Here is an 8,549-nt window from a genome sequence, read left to right on the forward strand (position 1 = left end):
TATTACCGAAAATGCATGTTGAAACATATTTCTCAAGGATGCTATTAATGCCTGGGAGGAAAACGCTCAAATTGTTTGCTCTTAATGGAGAAGACAAAAATGCATTGCATAAGCACTTATTTTCTTAGCTGTCGTGGAGCAGGGTCTCGCGGCTGGCACACGTGACTGGGGCCAGAGAGTACTGCACGTGGCTTCTGGCTCTCTGCTGTTGGTGGGGCGATGCCAGGCGGGTTATTTCACCTTCCACTACCTCTGTTTCCCTGTCTGGAATCACGACTTGATGTCCTCACTGAAGCAACTTTCGATCTGCTGGTGAAGAGTGCTAGGTGAGAGGCAAGGATGATTATTTAGCATCATAAATATTCATAGTATCCAGAGTTGTGCAATGGGCAGGGCTGGCTGGACCGATGACTTGTTACAGACCATGCCCCAGAAAGCCTGCAGACTCCCAAACGCTATGCATACAAACTCGTGCAACAGAATGAAGAACAAATATGGAGCAGAATGTTTTGGTGGTTTTTTTTTTTTTTTTTTTGGCAGCTACACCACCTTACTGAATGCACGGTTAGGAAGAGTTCTGGAAGAGAACTTGCACACTTCGTGAATGTAAATGAGGAAGTGGCTTCAAATTAAAAGGACAGTACCCACACATATAGACAAGACCAAATTAAAAGGACAGTACCCACACATATAGACAAGACCGTGGGCAACGAGGGCAGAGAAGGCAGTCACGGAAAAAGCTTGGGTGGAGACTAGGAAATGGAAGGGTGTGCAGGCTTCAGTGGGGGCAGAAAGCAGGGCACGATGGAGCAGAGTGGAGCTCCAAGAAGAAAAGAGATTTAAACTTGACAGGAGAGTGAAAACCAGCAAAACAGGGTCAGGGCTGATGAGAGGAGGAAATTACCAACACTGCAAGTGATATCTTTTTATTGATTGTCAAATGAATAGATTTTACGGCCAGGAGCAACTGTGTAAAATCATCATAGTCTGACCTCCTCTACCCTGAAGATCAAAGAATTTCATCTAGTCATTTGAATTAGATTAATCCGATGTAAACAAACTAGCACACTAATTATAATTAGTTGGAGGGTACAGATTCATCACAAAGACCCCATGCAAGCACGTGGCGCATAAAACAAGACTGCAAAAATTTCTCAGTTAGTCGTCATCAAAACAGGAAGGAACGTGGAAATGACTCCATTTTAGATTTGTGCCCAAAGTGGTATTTTAGCCATGCTCGTTACAGACAGCAAGATGCTTATCAAGAACTGCACCTCCCGTGGGAAGCACAGATCTTGCTGCTGGCCTCCTTCGAGGCACAGACCCAAGCAATTTGAGCTTCTTCTGCCAAAGGCGTGGAAGAGCGGCATGAAGGGCTGTGAGTGCTTGCATCATGAAGCTCCCAGCAGGATGCTGCTCCCGAGACACGCGTTACCTGTCTGACACCGTGCCCAGGACCCTGCCTGGCACAAGCAGGAGGGCAGACAGAAGCAGTTTTCAATAACTATATGTATATTATTTATATATAGCCAGGTACTTGCACATTCTCATACAGTCAGTTTTTCCTCGGGGCAGAAAGGGGAACCATCCGACTCCTCAACATCAATAGTTCCAGTCCTGCTGTAAACGTCAGCATCTACATTTTCACAAATTCTAGCAACAGGGTTGAAAAGCTCCCCTCGCAGCTATCCCTAGCAGGGCATCCGATCAGCTCAGCACGTTTGCCCTGACAAGACCATTGGCAGCAGATGAGAGAAACCAGTCACGCCGGAAGAAGCCCAGGTATCTAAGGGCAGGTACGAGTCACCTGAACGTGTCCTGATCTGCAAGGTTCCCACTGTCCTCAGCAGCAGGGAAGCCAAGCTATGAGCTGGCTGTCCAGCCGTCCCACGTGCCCCATGCAGGAGCAAGAAAGAAGGTCCCAGTGCTCCCCTTTCTCTGGTGTCACCCCAGTGCTTACGCAGAGCTGGGTGAAATACCTGATTAAATATGGAACCCTAGAGGAACTGAACATATTCGCAAGTTCAGCCTGTGTCTGACGAATACCTTCATCTGAAAAGCAGAGGGAGGAGGAGGAACTTTGGAGATGTCAAAATATACCATTTCAACATTTTCAAAATAGCAGAGCTGAACTTTTTGCTTTGAAACAGCCTGTTTGTGATAAAAAGTACCCCCAAACTTTAAAACAGCAACAACAAAAAAATTGGTAAAATTACTTTTGGAGCTCAATACTCTGAGTATTAAACAAAACCATCGTTTAGGTTCAGATCAACGACTACAGCCAAATTAGAAATAATCTTCTTTAATTTTGTATCATACATACCAACACAGGTGCAACACTAATATCTGTTTTGGAGAGCCCAGGCCTCAGTTTTACTTCTGTGCCGTTCAGCCATAAAACCAAAATGGCCATGCTTCGTCCATTCCTAGTGAAGACACGGAAAAAAATGTGAGAAAACACTAACAAATGGCAGGAAGGAATATAAAATTGTAAGCATACTTCATTGTAAGCTTGGTAGGATAAGGCTTGCGTGACATCTCTCTGGAGGGAAGGGAAAGCATTAAAGACCTTACAAACTTCCCCCCACTGTTACCGAAATTCTAACGGCTGCAAATTGCCGTCCCTCCCACGCCAGTCCTGGGCCACAACTGAACCGAAACTGGTTGCGATGTGGGCAAAATGAGGCACAGGAGAAGGCTGCCAGAGGAGTCTCCAGGGTCCAGAAGTCCAGGAGTGCAATGAGGGGTGGAAAACTACCCCCATGAGCCCCCGGCAATGCCCAGGAGTTGCTCAGGACCCTTCTTTGTAGCCAAACTAAATTATTATTTAATTTTTGGGGTCTGTAAAAATAGCAAAGCCAGCGGCAGGAAGGGATGGCAGGAGAAAGCAAGTGTGGAGTGAGTGACAGCGAGCGTGGCGCGGCACCTCCAGAGTGGGAGTTTGGCTTCGCAGGCAGTCACTCAGATCTCAGCGGTAGCCTGGGGCGGTTTTTAGTTTGTAACTTTAATCTTTTAATCTTTCCCTCTCCCCATGTGTGTGGGTGAGCGGCATACATTGGTGGGTTGGTTCTGCAACACCTCTCCTTCATTTGCTGCTCTCCATCTGTACATGCAGTGGACCCACATTTAGGACACAATGGGTTAAAAGGGAAAAAGTACCCCAAAACCAAGACCATGAGCCCACAACGGGCTGAGCGATCACCCCAAAGAATCAGTTTTCAGCAGGAGGCAGATGAGGAGACACGGCACCCCAAATTTCCTGCAGACAAAGCAAGTCAGGGCCAGCAGCAGAGGCCTTCATTATGTACAGGTGATTAGGTAGAGAAGTGAGCACCAGACAGTAATTAAAAAAAAACAAAACAAAAAAACACTCAACCTGGCAATGAAAGCACATAACTACACCTGGCTGGGTGTGCTGGCACCTGAGAGCAGCACTCTGCCAACCTGTGCAGCAGTGCCCTCCAAAACCAGCACCCAAGCTCCTTGCCAGAGACCCCAGGTTAGCGCTCACTGCAGCTTTGGACAAGCCTCTCGCCACAAACGTGGAAAGCCAGAGGGCAAAATCTTGACCTGACAGAGATCCAGGGGTTATTCACCACTCGCAGGGGATGTTTCGGCGTGGTTGAGCAGACACCTGAATCTATGTCCTGGCTCCCCAGTGCACCCTGTGCTTGTGTCTCCTGAGCTCCTAGTGCTTTATAGGGACTTGAGTACCCAAATGCTAAGTGCATGAGCTTAAATGCTCAATGCCTCAGTCTATCCTTCTGTCAAACACGGATAAGGATTTTCCATGTCACAGCATTTGGGAAGCCAAGCGCTCGCAAAGAACCCTGAAGCCCACAGGTGAAAAAGCTGCAGAAGAGGGGAGTTCTGACTCTACTCCAGGCCCTCTTTCCAAGTAAGGAGAAGGCTTCTATGCTTCCCAGCTCCTCTCTTGGCAGTGATTTACGTGTAGGCAGTGGTCATAATCAGGAAGTGCCTCCTCCAATTTACAGCTGGTGATACCACCTGTGCCTCTCTAATTCCAGCCAAAACAACCACCTCCTCAAACCCACTTGTAAGGAAGGGCAGAGGATCCAGCAATGACAACGCCGAGGGAATAGCAAGACTCTGGTTGAAGCGCTGACATTTTCCCCAGACGCATGCTGCTGTTATCAGCGAAGTGTTTTCTTGCTTCTTGTAAATACAGTTGCCCTGCTTACTGAGAGAAGTAGACCTGGCTAAAGGGGGAAAACGCTGCAAAAGCACCAAGTGACAGGGCAGGCGCAGGACAACAAGAAAAGGTTAAAATGTTCACATTTTGTGGGCCAATGGGGGACCCACGTATGTGCCTGCCTGGCAGCTAGGAGGGAAGAAAATGGAGTCATTACTCATCGCTTAAATTCTGTCAAGGATTTTCTTTCTGGAAAGAAAACAGCGAGTTAGCAACCAATGGTGAGGCAGGGCACACTTCTGTACAGTTGAGATATAACTGTCTATAGGGGTGTGTGTACATACACATACTTTGCTGGTATTATCCTTTTGCCCCCTGTGCTGATTTGTCCATCTTCTAAGAGCTCTTTCGTCCATGTAGCATGCCCATTTTTATTTTTTTTTTATATTGACAATATCTAGCACCAATTTAAATTGCAAATGGTTCTCTCTACACATGAAGAAAATCACAAAACGAGGATAAAGTAGTGATGACAAGCGTTATAGACCTTATGATCTATTTCCAACCAGCAATAAAACCTTCAAAAGGACCCTGGGAAACAGCCTGGCTTTCAGCATATGGCTTTCAGTTCCTATCACTGCCCTTTTACTGATGCTTTTGCTTCCAGATAAACTGGAATGAAGTAGATTTTGTGTAGATGACAGCATACCTTATATTGCAGCTGTTATTCGTAGAATCATAGAATATCCTGACCTGGGAGGGACCCACAAGGGTAATCAAGTCCAACTTCTGGCTCCGCACATGACTACCTGTTGTGGTCTTGATTACTGATTTCCACACCAGCTTTCACCAGGAATAGGCTTCGATGTCTTAGACATTACCGAGATGACATTACTTCCCCAGGAGCACGAACCAGTGTGAGTTTTCTGATTGCTAGGAAGGTTCACTCAGCATCACCACGTGGCTGCTGCAGTCCTCCCGTAGTGACTGAAGCAATCCCCTGTTCATGGCAGGTCTCAGTTCTGGATTAGCATTCACTGCTTCAGTCTACTTCAGACCTTGTCCAGAGCTCTTCAGAGCTGGCATTCATTCTGGACAGCTTAGCTTTTCCACATGTATGCCCCTTGTGGGGCACATACCGTGGCGCTGTTCTGGTCCAACTGACAGAGCCGCTGCTGGCCGCCCTGGAGCAAGAAGGGCCGAGAGGTATCAATTTTTAGATTTATTAAATGCATTTCCAGTTAGTCTGGAGCTGTGGGTGCGAAAACCTCAAGGGAGTCACTTACTTTCATTGCAACTATCATTTCAGCCTTTCTGATGCCAGTGGAAAATTAATAACCTTTTGAGATAACTTAAGGGCACTCTAAAAGCTACCTAAAGAAAAAAACAACAGGATCAGAATGAAAACCAACAGTTTCTGATATCAGATAAAACACTCTCTTTCATCAGCATTTTCCTCTCTTCAGTAGCTCTTTTTTAACTTCATTTCACCCACTTCCCATAGCCTCAGAAAGTTATTTTTGAATGACCTGCTTACCACAGATTTCCTGAAGAGGCCCAACCATTTACTCATCTTTCAGCAAGCACCTTGCTGTTGCCTTGTCCTATAATCACTTGCATACAAACCTGAAGTGGGCAGCTTCTCATCTTCCATTAATTTTTTTTAAATGGATGATGAAAGAAGAAACAATTTAGCCGTACCGCTCTGTAAAGCTTTTGATCTGCAGCTTTCTTAGCCCAGCGCTGTCATGACAAGAAAGCATGGGAACAATCTACCGCATGATAACCAAGAATGTGCATTTGATGTTCCAGAAAGAGTGCTCTTCCCGTGGAAAGAAATCTGTCCAAAGGTATAAAGCAGACATCTTGCTGTCAAAGGCACTCCTGCCATGAAGCCTACAAGTCACTCTTTCCTTAGGAAAGTAGGATTTTATTTTTTTCTGCAAAACTCTGTAAATGTATCTACTCCTCAAACTGATCCCACCATCTGCTAACTCCACGCAGCATCCTCTTATCTCCTAACATGGGGGTTGTCTTGTCAACAGCATCCAGCACCACGGGGCTCTGACCTGTGCTTGAGTTACCCTGGTGCTGCTGACAGACAGATGAAGAGCAACTTTTCTTCCTCCAGTCCTTAAAGACCTCTCGTGCTTGGGGCAAAGCAAAACCCTCTAAGCTTACACCACATTACAGCTGCTGTTGATTTAGAGTAAGGTGTTCTGCCATCATTTTCTTCTAGCTGCTTCCTTGAGGTAGGGCAGCAAAATTTGTCTTCTGCTGGAGGGCCCAGGTTGGGTGCCTCAGAGGGCACAAGTGACAGCTGCACGAACTGGAATAAAGATTAGCCTCGTGATTTCTGCGTGTCTGTCAGAAGGCAACTGGTAGCTGAGACAGACACGCGAGACACGGGGCTTAACAGACCAAAACCAGAAAGTAACAAAGAAACAGAAGTCGAGACCGTGGCTTGCTTTCCTCTGTGCAAGCTCGACATCAGTGAGAAAGGTCACAGACATGCAGTGAAGTAAAATACAGGCACGACCTTTTCAGAGGGGTTTGCTGAGAAACAAAGCAGAAAGCACGCGGTCACGTTCGAGTAATATGTGGATCGCTGCAAGGTTCATTCCAACACTCGCTGTACAGGCCTTTTTATTTTCAAAATAAGCTGCCAGCTTTTCAAAGACAGGATAATATAGGATCTTGTTAAGGTGTTGATCCATCTTAATGTGATGATTACTAGCAGGGCTGAGAGTTTCATCTGTTACCTAACATTTCCTGTAATGACACCCTCTTTTGAGATGCTTTGATCTTGCTAAACTTTAATCATTTGGATTAAAATTTTCATGTCAGGTATTTACCTTAAGTTAATATTTTAAAATCAATGCAACTTTGTACCTGTTTTCAGAAGTCTTACACCCGCATCCTCCCTACACAAGACATTGCAATCCCTCACTAGAGCCCCTACCTCAGGAGCACGTTAAGCAGGTCTGCTCTTACTCCACAAGAAAGAGAGCTAGAGAGATGTTACATATCAGATATTTTTGACAACAGATGACGTTTTTGTGGGAATGAGCCATTTTGTTCATTCCATAGGCCTTATCTACATTCAGACCTATTTATAGCACTGGCAATACCTAGCTCATTAAGTTAGCATACATGAAAGTAATTTTACAATAAACGAGTATCTCAGCTCAATTACAATGGAGGCTCAACTTGGGAATTTTGCAACCACCTGAGAACAGGACACGTTTAGCTTTACCTAGGACATTGTCAACGGTGTTACTGGCCTCTCACGCGTGCTACTAAAAGGAAGATCAGATGGCAGATCCAACACAGTGGTGGGGAATAACAAAGAAGCAGAATGCCCAAAGCTTGCTGCCAGCCTGCTGCCTTTCCATTGCAAAGAGCAGTGGATTAGGCTATAGAGCAACCACTAAAAGGTGCTAAAAGAGGACCAGCCATGCTTGGTAAGCACTGCTTTCTCCCCACTGAGGAGCAGGGTTTTGGGTTCCCTGCTGTCCATCACGTGTCTGATGGCAATGATGTAGCTCTAAGATGTCACTGAAAATACCACGTGCAATTCTCACTTAGGGTGATTTTGGTTACTTTTCTTCCATTCTATTTTTCTCAAGCAGGAATTTGTTAGAGAGAGGATAAAGTGACTATGAGAGAGGAAAAAAATGTGTGAAAATGAAAACATAAAAAAGTAGCTTGAAATCATCAGAAATCTATTTAATAGTGAGACTGTTTCAGGTCTGTTGAGAAGCATAACTGTTTCTCTCTATGCAACAAGCAAAGTTACTAAACTACACTATTTTCCCTCAGCTAAAAAACAGTTTAGTCATTTAGATTTGAAGCATATATGTACAGAAACATAACTGTTTCCCTCAATCTTTTCACAGTACACTGGCAAAAAAAAAAAAAAGGCAAATGTTTATCTTATTATTATCCTAATTATTATCCTGTATGTGCCAAAGGTTCTGACCTGGAATACGTGCCCAAAAAATGGAGACTGAAATAGGAAGTGAGACTTTCTGTCTGATGAAGTGCTTTTATGGCTTATGGTCACAAAGCCCCTTGCCTAGCATTTTCCTTTGTTTCCATTTCAGCCTTTAGAAATTTCTGGTCAACAAAGAATGCAAGATCTGGGAAATCCGACCACAGTGTTTCAGGGAAAAGAAACTAAAAGGAGAAGAATCCTAACAATTACAGTGGAATAAGACATAAGTATCGAAAAAAAAACAATAATAATGGAAGGCCACTGCACCACTTATCTATGGATCCAAGCAGTAGTTTCAGGTAGGCTTTATTCTAGTAATAAAAATATCTAGGGGATATAGATATCCTCACAATCAATTTCTGAAGTCAAAAACTATTGCAAAGAGCTAGACTAGATAAG

Source organism: Anser brachyrhynchus (assembly GCF_964034855.1).
Source record: "Anser brachyrhynchus genome assembly, chromosome: 7".
NCBI lineage: Eukaryota > Metazoa > Chordata > Aves > Anseriformes > Anatidae > Anser > Anser brachyrhynchus.